Source organism: Dama dama, chromosome 26, assembly GCF_033118175.1.
Source record: "Dama dama isolate Ldn47 chromosome 26, ASM3311817v1, whole genome shotgun sequence".
Taxonomy (NCBI): Eukaryota; Metazoa; Chordata; class Mammalia; order Artiodactyla; family Cervidae; genus Dama; species Dama dama.
Window position 1 is genome coordinate 34,018,502 of NC_083706.1, and position 19,941 is coordinate 34,038,442.

A 19,941-nucleotide genomic window follows, 5' to 3' on the forward strand; every position below is an offset into this window, starting at 1 on the left:
ATATCAGCCACTGTCAAGAGACCAGTGATGTGAAAGTGAGAGTTGCTCAGCCGTGTCTGACTCTTTGTGATCCCTTGCACTATACAGTCCATGGAATTCTCTAGGCTAGAACACTGGAGTGGGTAGCCTTTCCCTTCTTCAGGGGATCTTCCCAACCCAGGGACTGAACAGAGGTCTCCCACATTGCAGGCAGATTCTTTACCAGCTAAGCCTCAAGGGGAGCCTGTCAACAGACCAAGATGCTACAAATTTCAGCTGCTATTAATGGACCAATATTCTATTCTTCAATGGCCACTTATTTTAGACTTCTACTAGAGATTTCATTCAGGGAAGAGTCATTTACCTATCCAAGTTCTCTAGGTCCAATCTTAGTAATTCCTACTTCCCTCTGCTTTCCAGTCATTATTTTTGGAGAGTCTGGTTTCCTCATGGCAGACTAAATGCAAGGACAAGAAGAAGACAGTGATAAAGCAGGTTCATCAGGCAGGCTTACTATTCTGAGTTACATGTTCTTCTGGGGGTTCCTCAAAAGCATATTCCTCTAGAGTGCTCAGTTGTATCAGTGATGTCCAACTCTTTTGTGACCCCCAAAGACTGTAGTCCTCCAGGCAAGAATACTTGAGTGGGTTGCCATTCCCTCCTCCAGGAATATACCTCTAATATGTTGCTGATAAAAAAGATATAGTCAAGCTTATACCTGATCATAGAAAACAAAACTCATTGTCATATTTACCCAAGCAGGATTTGAATGTAAACTCTGATTTAGGTTAACTAAAAATTGGACTGCAAATTTTGCACTCATATTAAAAAGTTGGACTACCTAAGCTGGCATTAAAAAAAAGAAAATTTAACATGTGGTCACTTAGTTTTCACCAATAGAAAAAGAGAACAGTAGGAGCCTTGGAAAGTGGGGGAACATTTACCTTCCTCACTCATGTACGTGCCTACAAGATACTCCTTATAGAGCGGTTATTAACATGAGGCCAGGGACAATGTAAAAAAGAAAGGCATGAACTTCCCAGATGGTACACCAGATACGAATCTGCCTGCCAATGCAGGGGACGTGGGTTCAATCCCCGGGCCGGGGAGATTCCATGGAATGCAGGCAGAGCAACTAAGCCTATGAGCCACAGCCACTTATAGCCCTCATGCCTACAGCCCAGAGAAGCACGGGCACCACAATGAAGAGGAGCCCCCACATACCGCAACTAGAGAAAGCCCTCCCCAAAGCAAAGAAAACCCAGCGCAGTCAAGGAAGAAGAGAAAAGAAACACACCATTTAGCTTACAAAATCTTATGATATTTGATGATTGGATTCACAGTTCCTCCAAGAATTTAAATGTTCTGTAGTATCTGACTGCTGCTGATATCCCTAGCCTCATTTTATACAGTTTCCTAATTCCCTACTTGCTCATTACCCTTGATTGAGTCACGCTAAGTTTCTCTGAGTTCCTCAAAAGTGCCAATAAATTTCCTACCGTGGGATCTTAGCAAGGAATATCCTTTTCATGAATCTTTACCTAGAAAATGACACTTTGGGTCTCAGTTTAAACAAGATCCCTTCAAATAGGACTTCTTTGACCCCTAAACTAAATTCTCTATCACACTTTATTTGTTTTTCATAATCTTTTTCAGTTTATTTGTTTGTTTTGCTATTCATGTATTACTGCCTTCAATGTTTGTCCTACTGAACTGGACAGGCTTAACAGTAAGGAAATACATAAGCTCATACAAAAGCAAGTTCAGAGGCAAGGCAGATTTCAAGGTTGTTTGACCCAGTAAAAATCAGATTATAGAATAACTGCTAGTGTGTAAAATTCCCTTGCTCATATTTTTCAGGAGAAAGAGAACTGGTTTGCAGAGACTTAAGACCAAAAAAATTTCCATGAAAGATATCAGAAAACCTAACCTCATATTTTACAGGACAACACTGGGTCACAAACTTACTTTTGATCTGATCATTGAAGAAGAGAGATAGGATTTCTTTTTGTCCAGTCTGACCTCTCCTTGGAATTGAGGTTAGGATCACATTTCCCTGAGGTATAGACCTTGTAGGAGTGACATGCATACATAAACTAAGTTAACATTCTGTTATGAAAAAGGAAGAGGAAACCAATACTGGATAAACAACGATCAACCCCATTACTGTATACAAAGAATTTGTTTATCTTGTTTAAACTGCATAATGTTGTCATCATGTTTTGTTTGTAATATTATAAAATGCCACGATTTCCAATATTTACTATTCAAGTTCAACAAATGTCTTTCCAACTACCTTGCAGGATGAGAATTCAGATGCATTTAGATATACTTTAATACGTAGCCAGAAGCATATTTCCCATTAATTATTAAACTTGCTTCCAAAATTTGTATCCTGCACATGAAGGTTGACCATACTGAATGCCTGTAAAAAGCTGTTTCGATTTCTCACTCTGAAAAATTCCAGTTTTTCAAGGAATTGAGAGAATAGGGGATTAACTCTAGAAGGAATTGGAAAATATATGTCAAATCATGTAATAGTATAATTGCAAAAATAAAAGTGTTAGTCACTCAGTCAGACCCAATGAGTGACCCAATGGACTGTAGCCCACCAGGCTCCTCTGTCCATGGGATTCTCCAGGCAAGTATACTGTAGTGGGTAACTATTCCCTTCTCCAGGGGATCCTCCCAATCCAGAGACTAAAGCCAGGTCTCCTAAACACAGGTGGATTCTTTACCCTCTGAGCCACCAAGGATGCCCATACTACAATTAAAACCTCATTAATTCTGCATAGGAGTTATGTAGCCACATTGGGTCTAAGACAGCTACCTATAAAGCAGTAACAACACAAGAATTTAGAGTATAGGCTCAGTAGAAAAGAAGTGCATATCTGGGCTCTGCCTGGTGTATGCCAAGGTCACAGAAGCATAAGAGTCAAAACTCCATCTGAAGATCCATTATCTAGAATCAATGGGGTAGCACACATAGATCTGCAGGAGGCTGGAGCATAATGAAACATTAGAGGCTCGAATTCTGCCCTCAGGTCAGTCCAGCTCCAGGAGTCTTAGCTATCTTTGCAACTGAGATTGCAGTGAGATAGGAGAAGCTATCCTGGAATACGTAAAATAAAATACCCCCTGAGATCCTCTCTAAAACAAAGTCGATTAAAATCACTAATGTATTTTATTCTTTTTGTTGCAATGGTGAATGGTATTGTTTCCTTAATTTCTCTTTCTGTTTTTTCATTGTTAGTATATAGGAATGCAAGGGATTTCTGTGTGTTAATTTTATATCCTGCAACTTTACTATATTCATTGATTAGCTCTAGTAATTTTCTGGTAGAGTCTTTAGGGTTTTCTATGTAGAGGATCATGTCGTCTGCAAACAGTGAGAGTTTCACTTCTTCTTTTCCTATCTGGATTCCTTTTACTTCTTTTTCTGCTCTGATTGCTGTGGCCAAAACTTCCAACACTATGTTGAATAGTAGTGGTGAGAGTGGGCATCCTTGTCTTGTTCCTGATTTCAGGGGAAATGCTTTCAATTTTTCACCATTGAGGGTGATGCTTGCTGTGGGTTTGTCATATATAGCTTTTATTATGTTGAGGTATGTTCCTTCTATTCCTGCTTTTTGGAGAGTTTTAATCATAAATGAGTGTTGAATTTTGTCAAAGGCTTTCTCTGCATCTATTGAGATAATCATATGGTTTTTATCTTTCAATTTGTTAATGTGGTGTATTACATTGATTGATTTGCAGATATTGAAGAATCCTTGCATTCCTGGGATAAAGCCCACTTGGTCATGGTGTATGATTTTTTTAATATGTTGTTGGATTCTGTTTGCTAGAATTTTGTTAAGGATTTTTGCATCTATGTTCATCAGTGATATTGGCCTAGTATATCTACCTAAAGAAACAAAAGACCTATACATAGAAAACTATAAAACACTGATGAAAGAAATCAAAGAGGACACAAACAGATGGAGAAACATACCGTGTTCATGGATTGGAAGAATCAATATTGTCAAAATGGCTATTGTACCCAAAGCAGTCTATAGATTCAATGCAATCCCTATCAAGCTATCAATGGTATTTTTCACAGAACTAGACCAAATAATTTCACAATTTGTATGGAAATACAAAAAACCTCGAATAGCCAAAGTAATCTTGAGAAAGAAGAATGGAACTGGAGGAATCAACCTGCCTGACTTCAGACTATACTACAAAGCCACAGTCATCAAGACAGTATGGTACTGGCACAAAGACAGAAATATAGATCAATGGAACAGAATAGAAAGCCCAGAGATAAATCCACAAACCTATGGACACCTTATCTTTGACAAAGGAGGCAAGGAGATACTATGGAAAAAAGACAACCTCTTTAACAAGTGGTGCTGGGAAAACTGGTCAACCACTTGTAAATGAATGAAACTAGAACACTTTCTAACACCATACACAAAAATAAACTCAAAATGGATTAAAGATCTAAATGTAAGACCAGGAACTATAAAACTCCTAGAGGAGAACATAGGCAAAACACTCTCCGACATAAATCACAGCAAGATCCCCTATGACCCACCTCCCAGAATATTGGAAATAAAAGCAAAAATAAACAAATGGGACCTAATGAAACTTAAAAGCTTTTGCACTACAAAGGAAACTATAAGTAAGGTGAAAAGACAGCCCTCAGATTGGGAGAAAATAATAGCAAATGAAGAAACAGACAAAGGATTAATCTCAAAAATATACAAGCAACTCCTGCAGCTCAATTCCAGAAAAATAAATGACCCAATCAAAAAATGGGCCAAAGAACTAAACAGACATTTCTCCAAAGAAGACATACAGATGGCTAACAAACACATGAAAAGATGCTCAACATCACTCATTATTAGAGAAATGCAAATCAAAACCACAATGAGGTACCATTACACGCCAGTCAGGATGGCTGCTATCCAAAAGTCTACAAGTAATAAATGCTGGAGAGGGTGTGGAGAAAAGGGAACCCTCTTACACTGTTGGTGGGAATGCAAACTAGTACAGCCGCTAAGGAAAACAGTGTGGAGATTTCTTAAAAAACTGGAAATAGAACTGCCATATGACCCAGCAATCCCACTTCTGGGCATACACACTGAGGAAACCAGATCTGAAAGAGACACGTGCACCCCAATGTTCATCGCAGCACTGTTTATAATAGCCAGGACATGGAAGCAACCTAGATGCCCATCAGCAGATGAATGGATAAGGAAGCTGTGGTACATATACACCATGGAATATTACTCAGCCATTAAAAAGAATTCATTTGAACCAGTCCTAATGAGATGGATGAAGCTGGAGCCCCTTATACAGAGTGAAGTAAGCCAGAAAGATAAAGAACATTACAGCATACTAACACATATATATGGAATTTAGAAAGATGGTAACGATAACCCTATATGCAAAACAGAAAAAGAGACACAGAAATACAGAACAGACTTTTGAACTCTCTGGGAGAAGGCGAGGGTGGGATGTTTCGAGAGGAATCGGGTGGAGAGGGAGGTGGGAGAGGGGATTGGGATGGGGAAGACGTGTAAATCCATGGCTGATTCATATCAATGTATGACAAAACCCACTGAAATGTTGTGAAGTAATTAGCCTCCAACTAATAAAAAAATTAAAAAAAAAAAATCACTAATGTAGAATACCTTTGTATTTAAAAGAATTAGCAGAGATGAGTCAAATTTCCTGTGAACATCAACAACTTCAAAGAAATACAAGCAACCAACTTTGTAAGCAGAGGACTAAATGCATGAATGAATATACACACATATACAAACACACATACTTAAATTAAGATACATTGTAGGGAAAATTGAAAAGTCTTTATCTTCAGCATATCAGCTCTAATTTCCAGAAACAAATAATACCTGGCCTAGTGGAATCTTATTCTATTTGCATCACTACCATTCGTCTGTATGCCTACTACACTACCCAAGGGCTACTATGCTAAATGGGTGCTGTTTGTGCGTAGCACAAATGTTCCTGGCCACAGAGGTGAAGGGATCCACACACCCTGATGGGGACTGTACCCTCTAAAGCAGGATGTAGCCATACCAAATTGACATCTTTTTCTAATTCATCCACCAAAGAGTGTGCTTCTTATTCTATTTTGCACAAAGGTGTTGCATATACTAACAGCTACAGTGGTATTATCTTATTTGTTCCTGGCAACAAATTCTACAGTGGTAATTGGTTATGAGCATCTTCTAATTGAAAGTATTCTGAGAAAGCTCATCTTTAAATAGTCAAGGAAAATAATATAAGCCTGTCCTATCCCTCCTAACTGTGAGATCTGTCGTCTCCCCAACATGTATTTGGATTTTAATATTTTGTTAGTGTGATAATCTCTTGATTAGAATGTTGTGCAGAACCTCTGGCTGCTTCTCCACCAACCCTGTGGCTACCATCTTCTCACAACATCACTTTACTTTACAGAAAATCCTGGCTTTTTTCACCTGAATTTCCTAAGGCACCAAAACACACACAAGCTGTTAGTATCTAGGTTCTCTGGGTATGAAAGAGAAATTACAAAAACCAACAGCAATGATTCAAAATTGAATATCAGGTATCAGTTACTACCTCTCTCACATAAGTTACTATTCTTCACTGTCACTGAAAATTTGTAACTGGCTATAGGCTCCACGACCCCCCTGCCTCCCGCCTGACACTACCATTTCAGGGCTACATTTCTTCCAGTCAAAATATCTTATCGAATTTCCTTTATGATTCTCCCACAAAATAACTCTGTTGGGGACTATTATATTGCTCACCATTTCTCAATTCGTTATTATACAGGACAATTAAATTCCTGCTTTTCTCAGTTTATTTCACTAAAACTAGATAGTGCCAAGCAGTCGATGGGGTCGCAAAGAGTTGGATGCGACTGAGCGACTTCACTTTCACTTTCCACTTTTCACTTTTATGCATTGGGAAAGGAAATGGTGACCCACTCCAGTGTTCTTGCCTGGAGAATCCCAGGGGTGGGGTCGCACAGAGTCGGACACGACTGAAGTGACTTGGCAGCAGCAGCAGCAGCAGATAGCGCCTAACCTCTCATAAACAGTTTCCCCTAACCTTGCATAAACAGTTTCCCCTGAGTTAAATTCCCTCACTTTCTTGAAATGGAGAAATGGCTTCAATTTTTATTATTTTGGATTGCAATCTTTCCTTCTTGATGCATACTCTCTACAAATGAGAAAGAAGACTCTAAGACATGACATCACTTAAGCTTCAAAACCTACTGTCTTTGTTTATCACTGATTTGAAACCAGTGATTTGAAACCTTTAGGAGGCAAGAAGAGATGCTATACATGAACAGACCCTCATGCTAATATTCAGAGGAAAATTTTTACATGGACTCCGTACATTCAACACAATAAATATTATTGCGCCTCAGTGGAGCTCAACTAAACAAATACCTACAGTTACAAGTTTATCATACTAGAAGACACATACATTAAACAAATAAGCACACAGACAAATAAACATGGTAATTAATGCTACATACTATGAAGGGAAAGAACAAGATGCTGTAAGCCAATAACAGAGAACACCTATTTTAGAATGCAATCAACTAATCTTTTCTATGTTCTTTGAAACACAATCTAAAATTTTTTCCTAGATATTTTTAATGCCCCTCGTACTTTTAAGAAAATCTCAGGAATTTCCAGTCCAGCAGATATAGTTGCCCACTACTCCAGTCTCCTAATTTGTTCCTCTCATTCCTAACCTATCTTAAAACAAAATATAGGCATATAAAAATAAGCAAGCAAAAGCAATGAACAACCATGCTGAATGAGCCCTCTGTCTCTCTTGTCTCTATTTATCCTTTACACCACAAGGATAAATCACATAACAAGGCATCAAATAGGGACCATACTTAGTGCACACTCACCAAGCCCGTGAATGGAGCCGTCATAGAGCCCAGAGCATCTCCCTGCTTAATCCCTTCTCTCGCCTCTGAACAATCCACCGCTTGACACTTAGCATACGCTCAGGCCTTCTCCTTTGTGTAGAAAACTGGAACCATCAGATGGGATTCTTCATTATTCCACCCCTAGACCTCATTGCATCTGCAGAGTTGCTCCTGCCTTTTAACTGTCACAAAGTATAGATCTGATCTAAAAGCAAGCACTTCATCTGTGCTCTGGATTTCATCCCCTTCAGCCTCTTCAGAAAACATATGCTAGTGATCGTCCCTGCTCTCTTCTCTTGTTTTTATCTCTTGCTTTCTACCTCACCTTTCCTTTCAATGCTTAACTAGATGAAGACTTAATTTCAGGATATTTTCTATGTGTTTTGTTTCTCCATTTCTTTTCCTCTTCTAATTTCCACTTCTGTTTCTTTCAACTTAATGCATATTTTCAATATGTAGGAGTAACACATGAAAATGAGAATCCAGTTATCATTGACTAAATAATTTTGATTCAGAATAGTTTAGTGTTTTTAAATCCAAATGCAGATATGATAGGAAATGAGGCAAAATTATGATCACACTGAAATACCCATTGCTTTCTCATGAACACATTCAAAGCCTACAGAATATTGACACATTTTCTTCACTGCTTTGTGGAATGAAACTGATACTGAGGGAAATAGCCTGCAAAATCAAAGGGATCATCTCTTTTGAAAACTGCAGTGGAATAAGAACTTATTCTCATATTACAGATAAAAAGATCACTACTAACAGAAAATAGAAAATAATTTCCAAAAAAAAAGGAGGAAATTAAATGTCCACATACTGAACCCCATGAGTTTCAAAAACTGTCCATTAATGATGATTTATTTGTTTTTGTCTTATTTTAGCTTATTTATAAATAATTCATTTTACTATGTGTGATTTTATATCTCAGCATCTTGACATCACTGTCACGGTCCATTGTTTTACCCAAGCTTCAAGAAATGATCCCAGCAACTGTATTAGGACCAGCTCCAGGTATCAATGACAGGATATTAAATTACAAGGTGTGAGAGAGCAGCTTTATAGTACAAAACTTTCTTGTATCCACTTTGATATCTTGTCTTCCCTATTTCCATATCCCCCAAATCTACTTTCTGCCAGAAAATATTAGCAAAGTCCTACATGTTTTAGTTAATATTCTCTTTCCTCTCACAGAAGGTACTGTGTTTCCCTCAGCAGGCCATGTGACGTTCTTTATAACATCACACTGGTCCATTATGCTGAAGTTGTGGTTGTTCAGTCTCCCAGTCATATCCGACTCTCTGTGACTCCATGGACTGCAGCACTCCAGGCATCCCTGTCCTACATTGTGTTCCGGAGTTTGCTCAAATTCATGTCCATTGAGTTGGTGATGCTATCTAACTGATGACATCATATTATTTAGAGATGTAAGCAGAAACTGTTAGGTATTCTCTACATGATGATAAGTCACATGTGAACAAGAGAATGGGAAATAAACCCTAAAAACATTCAGATACCTGCCATATTGATGAAGTATTTAGCAGTCCTGTGCTGTGGGCATAAGAAGACATTCTCTCTGTTCCAATTACCCATTGCTGCAAAACAAACAAAAACAGAAACCAACTCAACACTTTGTGACTTAGAAAAACAACTACCATTTATCTTGTTCATCCATCTTCAATTCAAGCAGGAAATGGCAGAAACAACTCACCTCCGCTTCATACAGTAACAATGAGGGCTGGAGGTTTACTCACTCGGTAGTAAGTTGAGGCTGGCTGTGGACTGTGAACTCAGTTGCGATCTGTCATCTGGGAACCTGAGTTCCTTTTCCCATGAACATCTCCTCACAACTTCCTCCAGTTTCTAAGACCGTGGTAACTAGATTCAGAGAGTAGAGTACCTCAAAAGTCCTGGACAGAAGCTACAAAGCTGCTTATCACTCTGCCTCAAAAGTTTTGGAGAGTTTGTTTTGCTGCATTGTATGGTAGAGTTAAGTAACTGAGACCAGTCCAAATTCAAGGGAAAGAAAACTGGATTCGACCTCTCAATGGAAGGAGTAGCAAAATATTTGCAGCTATTTTTCAGCTACCCTGTCATCCACAGAAGATGAGACATTATTACATTTTGAAAATTCTACAATTAAAAAAGCAATAGTCTTCTCTGGTGGCTCAGATGATGAAGAGTCTGTCTGCAGTGCAGGAGACCCAGGTTTGATCCCTGAGTCAGGAAGATCCCCTGGAGAAGGAAATGGCAACACACTCCAGTTTTCTTGCTTGGAAAATCCCATGGACAGAGGAGCCTGGCAGGCTACAGTCCATGGGGTCGCAAAGAGTCGGACAAGACTGAGCAACGTCACTTGAGCAAAAAAGCAGTAGAGCATTTAGTAGGCATAATAGAACCCATCCTAATTGTGGTCTTCTTTATAGACTGGGGCCTGGTGGACCAGAGTCAACGAAAAGAAAGAGGGAAAAGGAAAGAGAGAGAGCAGTATCTCTCGGGTTACATGGAAAACCAATAAAGTCCATGCACAGGACTTGTACTGCTCACGGAGGCACAGGGCATCCTCTCAAGGAGGTCTTGAAAGCTCGAGCGAGAAAGTGAGTTTGGCAGCCTTCCATGCTCCGAAGAGAATGAAGACAGAAAGAAGGACACAGGGGACCCAGGTCTCTAGTGGAGCAAGGGTATTTTATTAGCAGAAATGCAATCTTATATATCTTTAGTAAAATGATTACTCAGCTATTACAAAAAATGAAATTCCATCAGTTGCAAAAAAATGGGCAGTCTAATACAAACAAGGTTGCTGATGCTGAAAAGAGTCACTGAAGGGAGTTACTGAAAGGAATCCAAGCAGATACCCTTTCCCATGATCTCAGTCCTGAGAACTGCATGCAGCTCTACTCGTTCCCAGAATAGGAACTGATAAAGAACAGAGAATCCTTGAGAAACGGCACACAAAGGAAGAAAAGTACAACATATTGGATTCCTTAAAGTTAAATGTCCCCTGACAAGTAGGCATAATAGAACTCACCCTAGTGACCTCATTTGAACTGAACCACCTCTATAGAGATCCCACGTCCAAAATCAATCACATAGGAACTTGTGGTTCAGACTTCAGCAATATTTTTGTTGAACACAATTCAGCCCATAACAACTTTTCAGAAGTTCCCAGAAACCCTTTTCTATCCAATTGGTCAACTCCTCCCATTCCTATAGTACAATTTCAACTGTATTAAATCTCCAAAAATTGCCAGAGAGCAATTAGACTATTAAAAGTTAATTTTCTCAATATCTCTACCTGTAAATGTATCTAAACCTCAATCCCTTCTCTCTTATTTCTCCTCTTGCAAGGTTCATTCCTCCTCCTGAATTCATTACCTGATCTTTTGCTTTCTTGTATGAAAATATGCCTCACTGATAGTTCTTTTCCTGTGTTTGCCACCTCCTCCCCCTTACAGGAGCCTCACCTCTCTATTTATGCACAGCACCCAGGCTCCTCCACTGTGTGATCCTCTTCTTAGTTCAATGTAAGGCCACTGAAAAGAATAGTCTACCATTATGACTATACAATAGTCTACATTTATGACTACACCGGTCTGCAGTCACTTTTCAATGCATTGTGGAACTTCTACCACAATTCTGCACTAATATCTCTCTGGTAAAGTTTACCAACAGCATTTAGTCACTAAATTTGATGACTAGTTTAATAGCCTCATCTTACTTTATCAGCCTTTGACATCTGAAAATACTGATGACTCTATTTTTCTCCATACTGTTTTTTGGTAACTCCTTTCCACCTAAAAAAAAAATGTTCAATCTCAGTATCCCCAAAGGTTTTTACTTCAATGCTCTTTTTTCCTTGTGTATAAAATATGCCTGACACCAAAATGGATAAATAAATAAAACCTAAATCATTTGGGGGAAGATTTAATTCTCTAATCTATCTGCTCAGTCTGTATATTTTTCATGGTTTCCAGAATCCAATCATATATCCAACTGCCTAGTTGATTTTGAAAATTGCATGTTTCATAGGTACTCTTTCCTGTTTAATCTGTTCATTCTTTAATCCTACAGTCAACGCAGTCCACCTAGTTCAGCAGATATGAAGTGTGAGTTCCACCAGTTAGCATCTGAATAGGAAAACAGAACGGAAAATGAGAATGGGTCCAAGTGCCTGTCCTCTGCCTCTCACTTCAGAGGAGGGGAGGAGAGCACGGTGGGATGACATCATCGCTCACCTGAAGATCACAGTTACTGTCACACAATCCTCTTTACACCAGTCTCTGTGCCTCTTCTTCCGGTTACTTGCCACTTTAGGCCTTGGGGGTTCCTGTCCTATATGTGATACGAGCTTAAGGTTATTGTATTATTCACCATGATTTCCTTATAAATAGTCCCCTATTCAAATTTCCTCAAATTATTCCAATTTGTGTATGTCATCTGTTTCCTGCTGTGACAATGACTGATAGAGGAACCCTCTGAACATTTTATGAATGCTAAAGTCTTCATTTAAAAACTTTTTAAAAAGCCAAAATAATTACAATTTTCTATTTCTTTATTCATGAACTCAACCAAAATTAAGTATTCATAAATATAAAAGAGACTAAGGTGGCATTTTGCAGCATTAAGCGGAGAGATGTTTTGTCCAGTCAATTTCAGCAAACAAGGAAATTGATATCAACTCACAGATAACATCAACTAAACTAAGACGCATACAAAATATAGCTTCCTTCTGAGTCCCTAATAGGTAAGTCACTGTTCATATGAAAAGCAAAAGATAAAATATAATTCTCATAATTCTTTTGACCTTGGCTATTTCTGACCTTTCAGCCACCAGCTGACTTCTGTTGTAGCTGGAAAGCTCTTTTGCCATGTTTTTCAAAGACCGTTTACCATCTTTTGACAAGTGTAAATTTGATTCAGTAGATTCTACTATAATAAAATGTCAACCTTACTTTTTTTGGCCTGTATTTTTAGAATACATATTCATCTCTTGATATTATCTCTTTATATCCATGAGACAGTTATAATATACTAATAACAACACAATGTGTTAACAGAGGCTTCAGATTAACCTGACGCTAGAAGAATGCCAGAAAACATTTCCAGAAGGCATGAACCTGGAAAGCGCCCATGCCTTGCCACTCACAGTGATTGCTATTGTTAACACAGCTCCCAGGAGAGGAACAGCAGCTTCAGTGTCATTATAAGATACGGTTTCTTCTCAAATACTGAGAATAAAGGCTCAGAAAGGGAAGCCAGTGGTAAATGAAATGCTCAACCTTATCCAGAGCAGACCTACAGTAAAATCTCAAAAGAAGTGAACTTGGTCTTTCTAATTCTCCCTTTCAACAAACATTTGTTTTACTGGTGCTTCACCTTCAAAGCCTGTTTACTTTAGCATGTAAACATGTCTTTAAGTATCAGCATGTGAATGATTAATGAGTATAATTACATTGTGCAAAGATTTTTAAGATAAACAGTGTCCTCGATACACCCCAAAAATTCTTTATTGATAAAATATTAGGATTTTATGATGATATCTGTGATGTCTGTTAAATGATGTCTGTTAGAATATTATCTGCTACAGACCTTGTGCTTTTCATTACACAGCCATGCCTTTCTTCATGGAGAGCTCTCTTCATTTCTGTAATTCTCTGGGACAATAGGAAGCATTCTGAACCCTTATCCTACTTCACTTCCTCACACAGGTCAGATTAATTTTTAATGTGGGTCCACAAAACATATCTGAAAAGCTATAAGGAAGATTTAAGACTCTGATAGAGTGGTTCAGTGGTAAAGAATCTGCCTGCAATGCAGTAGACTTGGGTTCGATCCCTGGATGGGGAAGATTCCCTGGAGGAAGAAGTGGCAACTCACTCTAATATTCTTGCTTGAGAAATCCCACGGACAGAGGAACCTGGCAGGTTCCACGGGGTCTCAAGAGTCAGACACAACTGAGCAACAGAGTACACACACGCAAGGAAGATTTAAAATAAAAATCTTTTATTTTGCTGCATACCTGAAATTAGCACAAAATCATAAATCAACTATGCTCCCAGAAATATTTTTAAAAACTAAAAACTTGACTAACAATATCTAAACTTTAGAAAGCAAAAAGCCACATTCCAGAAAAGCAAGGGTGAACTGGTTGGCAAGCTGCCTCCTCTGCAGACAGATGTTAGACTTACCTATAGATTCTATCCTGCAATACTGTAAAATTTATCCTTATTGTGCTGGCCAATTTCTCCCTCTTTCCAGAGAATCCTAAGAAGGCAAAGGTCTAAAGGGAGGAATTTTGAGAAAGATTTTATTAAGCATGATTTTGAATAATGTGTTCAGTATTCAAATTTTTTAACCAGACACTAAGTAAGGTGTTACGGGAAAAAAGGACTATCCAGCATGTGCCCAACCTGGAGAAAAGTTCTGAAATTTAGGGAGAGTCTAGAAATACCTATAAATTACTATACAGAGTGTAATTTGTTACAAATATCTCAAAATTATACAAAGTACTATTAGATTTCAAAGGAGGAAACAAGGGATCATTCAAAGGAAAGAGATCAACATAAACTACATTTTTCTCTTCATTAAAGACCCTCTAATTATATACACTTCAAAACAAAACACATATGCTGTGTTCTAAGAAAATTAGCCATTTTAATTCTTATTGCAGTTTTCATAGGTCTGATCTTTTTCCTGATATTATCACTTAGTTAGATTTAACTACTAAAAGTGATGAACTGCTGTCTGTGCAGTTATCAGCAAACTCACTTATTTCATAGGATTCATCAGAATCCCTAAAGTGAGAATGCACTGCTCAGTGTATTGCTAAATGCACATGAAGACTGAAATGTTATTAGTTGGATAAATCCTAATTTGAGAGATAAAAAGAAAATATTATTTTATTCTGCCTCTTTCAGCTTAACATTATTTTCTCATTTCAATCTGAATGAAGTTTCCTTGGCATTTTCCATGAAGATAAAACATGACTCTGAGAACCATTATAATACAGTCTTAGAGTATTTTGAATATTAATTTTTAAAATGCTTTGACAGTACAACATACTTATTTTTGGATTAGGTTAAATTCACTTTCTTTGCAGAATATGAAGGCCAGTGATCCTGCTCTCTACTGCTATAGTTCATGGGAGGGGGGCGGGGGGAACAGCATGGGGGGAATGGCCAGCTCTTCTGAGAATACAGTCATGTGCAGAATATTCTGTCTGTCAAGGCTGACAGTGAAAACTGAAAGACTGGTAGGCAGAACATCAAGAGATCTAAGTTATTGACTCAGTCTTCCTTCCCACACATATTCTGCTTCCTGGGACCAATGTTTAGCCAGCTCTGCACATCAATTTCAGCATTTGTATGTAGGAGGGAAAGTACCACCTCTATGTACTTCATCAGCTTGTTTTACGAATAATGTGATAATTGGAAAATGCTTTATAAAAAGTAGACATGAAACCACGTTGAGGAGGATGTGTGATTGATGTTATTATTGCTTTCCAGAAACATATATTTGCTTCATTTAGAAGTTCAAAATAAATGAAGTATAAATATGATCAGTGGGCATGTTTGTCTTATGAAAATCTTCAATATCTTTGCCCAGTGGGTACCAGAGACAAAGTACTAAAGAAAATAAGTTCGGTATAAATGTTCAGTCATATTTAGTATAAATGTGAAAACAATTTAAGAAAAACATGATGTGACTTGAAATCTGCTTCTAAGGCAGTCCTAGAAACTTGCAAAATTCATTATTTTGTAAGACTTTAGATAGGGCTTTCCAGGTGGCTCATTGGTAAAGAAGCTGCCTGCCAATGCAGGAGATAGATGTAAGAGACGTGGGTTCAATCCCTGGGTCTAGAGAAAGAAATGGCAACCCATTCCAGTATTCTTGCCTGGAAAATCTCATGGACAAAATCCCAAGGACAAAGGAGCCTGGTGGGCTACAGTCCATGAGGTCCCAAAAGAGTTGGATATGACTTAGCAACTAAACAACTAAATAACAAAGACTTTAGATACTTAAGAAGACAAAAATCAAAGTTTGATAAGTCAAGTTAATCACAATTCAGCCACTATAGATTGAAAAGTTATTATTCAGTAATGCTTCTCTTCCTTGCAGATTTTAGTGAAAGAGCAATCTAAAATCAAACACTGCTGAAACTAAGTCAAATAAATCAGATATTAATTCAGCAAATGGAAATTACCATTAAAGATCAGAATATCACATTGTAAGGGAAAAGATACAAAATTAATGAATTGCATTTGTATAATTGATGTTGTTCCCAATAAAATATGCTCTTCACTTTCTAAGACTTTGGATTTGGACAGCTTTGGTTCAAATCCTAGCATAGTTCCAGGTGTATATAATCTTAGACAACTTTATTAGCATCAATGATGTTAAGAAACATCAAGGCTCCTGAACACTCGTCACTTCTTATATTTTAAAAACCCACACTCCTTTTACACTTGAACCACTACCTCTGTGACTCTCAATGAGTGACTTACTCTGAGAAAAAAAATGTCCAGAGACATTTCTGTGAGAATCAAGACCACTGAGATTTTGCTGAGGATCAAATGACATAATAGATGCAACGCCCTTGCAAACTAATACATACAAGGTGCTTTAACAATTCTAGAAGGAAGAGACAGAAAGCAAAAACAACACCCAGTTGTAGATGTGACTGGTGATAGAAGTTAAGTCCAATGCCTTAAAAGCAATACTGCATAGGAACCTGGAATGTTAGGTCCATGAATCATGTCAAATTGGAAGTTGTCCAACAGGAGATGGCTAGAGTGAACACCAACATTTTAGGAATCAGTAAACTAAAATGGACTGGAATGGGTGAATTTAACTTAGATGACCATCATATCTGCTACTATGGGCAAGAATCCCTTAGAAGAAATGGAGTAGCCCTCACAGTCAACAAAAGAGTCCGAAATGCAGTACTTGGATACAATCACAAAAATGACAGAATGATCTCTGTTTGTTTCCAAGCCAAACCATTCAATATCACAGTAATCCAAGTCTATGCCCCAATCAATAATGATAGAGAAGCTGAAGTTGAACAGTTCTATGAAGACCTACAAGACCTTCTAGAACTAACACCCAAAAAAGAAGTTCTTTCCTTTATAGGGGACTAGAATGCAAAAGTAGGAAGTCAAGAAACACCTGAAGTATCAGGAAAATTTGGCCTTGGAGTACAGAATGAAGCAGGACAAAGGCTAACAGGGTTTTGCCAAGAGAATGCACTGGTCATAGCGAGCACCCTCTTCCAACAACACAAGAGAAGACTCATGGACATCACCAGATGGTCAGTACCGAAATCAAATTGATTATATTTTCTGCAGCCAAAGAGGGAGAAGCTCTATACAGTCTGCAAATAAAGACTGGGAACTGACCGTGGCTCAGATCATGAACTCCTTATTGCCAAATTCAGACTTAAGTTGAAGAAAGTAGGGAAAACCACTAGACCATTCAGATATGACCTAAATCAAATCCCTTATGATTATACAGTGGATGTGACAAATAGATTCAAGGCATTAGATCTGATAGACAGAGTGCCTGAAGAACTATGGACAGAGGTTCATACAGGTTCATACATACTGTACAGGAGGCAGAGATCAAGACCATCCCCACGGAAAAGAAATGCAAAAAAAGCAAAATGACTGTCTGAGAAGGGCTTACAAATAGCTGAGAAAAGAAGAGAAGTGAAAATCAAAGGAGAAAAGTAAAGATATATCTATTTGAGTGCAGAGTTCCAAAGAATAGCAAGGAGAAATAAGAAAGCTTTCCTCAGTGATCAGTGCAAGAAATAGAGGAAAACAGAACGGAAAAGACTAGAGATCTCTTCAAGAAAATTAGAGATACCAAGGGAAATTTTCATGCAAAGATGAACACAATAAAGGACAGGAATGGTATGTACCTAACAGAAGCAGAAGATTTAAGAAAAGGTGGCAAGAATACACAGAAGAACTGTACAAAAAAGAACTTCACAAAAAAAAAAAAAAAAAAAAAACTTCATGACCCAGATAATCACGATGGTGTGATCACTCACCTAGAGCCAGACATCCTGGAATGTGAAGTCAAGTGGGCCTTAGGAAGCATCACTACAAAAAAAGCTAGTGGAGGTGATGGAATTCCAGTGGAGCCATTTCAAATCCTGAAAGATGTTGCTGTGAAAGTGCTGTACTCAATATGTCAGCAAATTTGGAAAACTCAGCAGTGGCCACAGGACTGGAAAAGGTCAGCTTTCATTCCAATCCCAAAGAAAGACAATGCCAAAGAATGCTCAAACTACTGAACAATTGTACTCATCTCACACACTAATAAAGTAATGCTCAAAATTCTCCAAGCCAGGCTTCAACAGTACGTGAACCATGAACCTCCAGATGTTCAAGCTGGATTTAGAAAAGGCAGAGGAACCAAAAGTCAAATTACCAACATCCATTGGATCATCAAAAACACAAGAGAGTTCCAGAAAAGCATCTACTTCTGCTTTATTGACTGTGCCAAAGCCTTTGACTGTGTGCATCACAAAAAACTCGGCAAAATTCAAGAGATGGGAATACCAGACTACCTGACCTATCTCTTGAGAAATCTGTATGAGTAAACTCCAAGAGTTGGTGATGGACAGGGAGGCCTGGTGTGCTGCAGTCCTTGGGGCTGCAGAGTCAGACATGACTGAGCAACTGAACAGAACTGAACTATTCTGGGGTAGCAAATTACTAAATAGAAAACAGTTCCTTATTTTCTTCAATAGTTTGTCTTGGTACCCACTGGGCAAAGATTCTGAAAACTTTCACAAGACAGACATGTATCCCCAACTTGAGCAGTGTCTAAAATGAAGAAGAATTAGGGGTAAGTATATTCCAGGCTCCTTTGTGTTCTTCAGTCTAGCACTGCCTCCTCTAGACCCTGAGGACAAAGTCCACCCAGGGCCCTATTTTTCTGAGCTACTGAGCAAGGGCAAAAAAAAAAAAACAAAATAAATAAATGATAAATTGCTTACACTGCAGTGGGAAATAGACATATTAGCCAACCTAGTACTAGCTACAAAATAAAATGTTTACTTCCATAAGGATGAAGAGCTGTGAAAATTATACTTTTGCTGTAAGCACATAGAAAACTATATTTCTTATATATTTATATTTACTGATTTCATAAGTTGGACAACTGGCAGTGCAGGACTGTAATTCTTGAGAGCAAGGAAACAATAGAGATTTATCTCATGGTGACTCTAGCTTATTGCCTGGAGTTGGTTTCCAAACTGCAATACAAGGAGGAGAAACTCAAACTGAAGTTAACAGTCTCCATAGGTGGAGGAGAAAGAGATGATTGGAGATACAAATCTGAGGACATTGAGGTACTAGAATTTGCATGGCAATGTACTGGAGAGGAAGAGGCAGCTTGGAGGGAGCATTCCAGAATTCTGCAGGGTAATCCTCTTAAGTCTATGGCTGAGTACTGATCTCTATTTGCATAGGTGCTTATTTCTCATCCCATGAGGGCTCAAACCAAATCCCTTCCCCCAAAACACATCTATATTCTATGCTTTAACTAAGAGAAAATATTTGACATATTTTAATTCTGAGCAATATCTTTTTCCTCCTTTGAGAGTAGAGCTTACAGAAAACCATGACTTCTACTCATTGTTACCTGAGTAGTAAGTCCGAAATGATTGTTGGAAACATTATTTTCTCAAATGGTCCCCCATTCCTTTGAGGATTAAAATAAAACTCCTTTAGCAAAATAAAGCCTTTCATGATTGACACCACTCTAGCTTTGCCAGCATTGTCTCTCACTACTTCTTTGCCTAAACTCTAAAATCTAGCTATAAGGGTCTCCTTGCTTTTCACTGAGTGCAACCATATTCATTTTATTAACAGTAGCCGAAAACTGCGGAGAAGGCAATGGCACCCCACTCCAGTACTCTTGCCTGGGAAATCCCATGGACAGAGGAGCCTGGTAGGCTGCAGTCCATGGGGTCGCAAAGAGTCAGACACGACTGA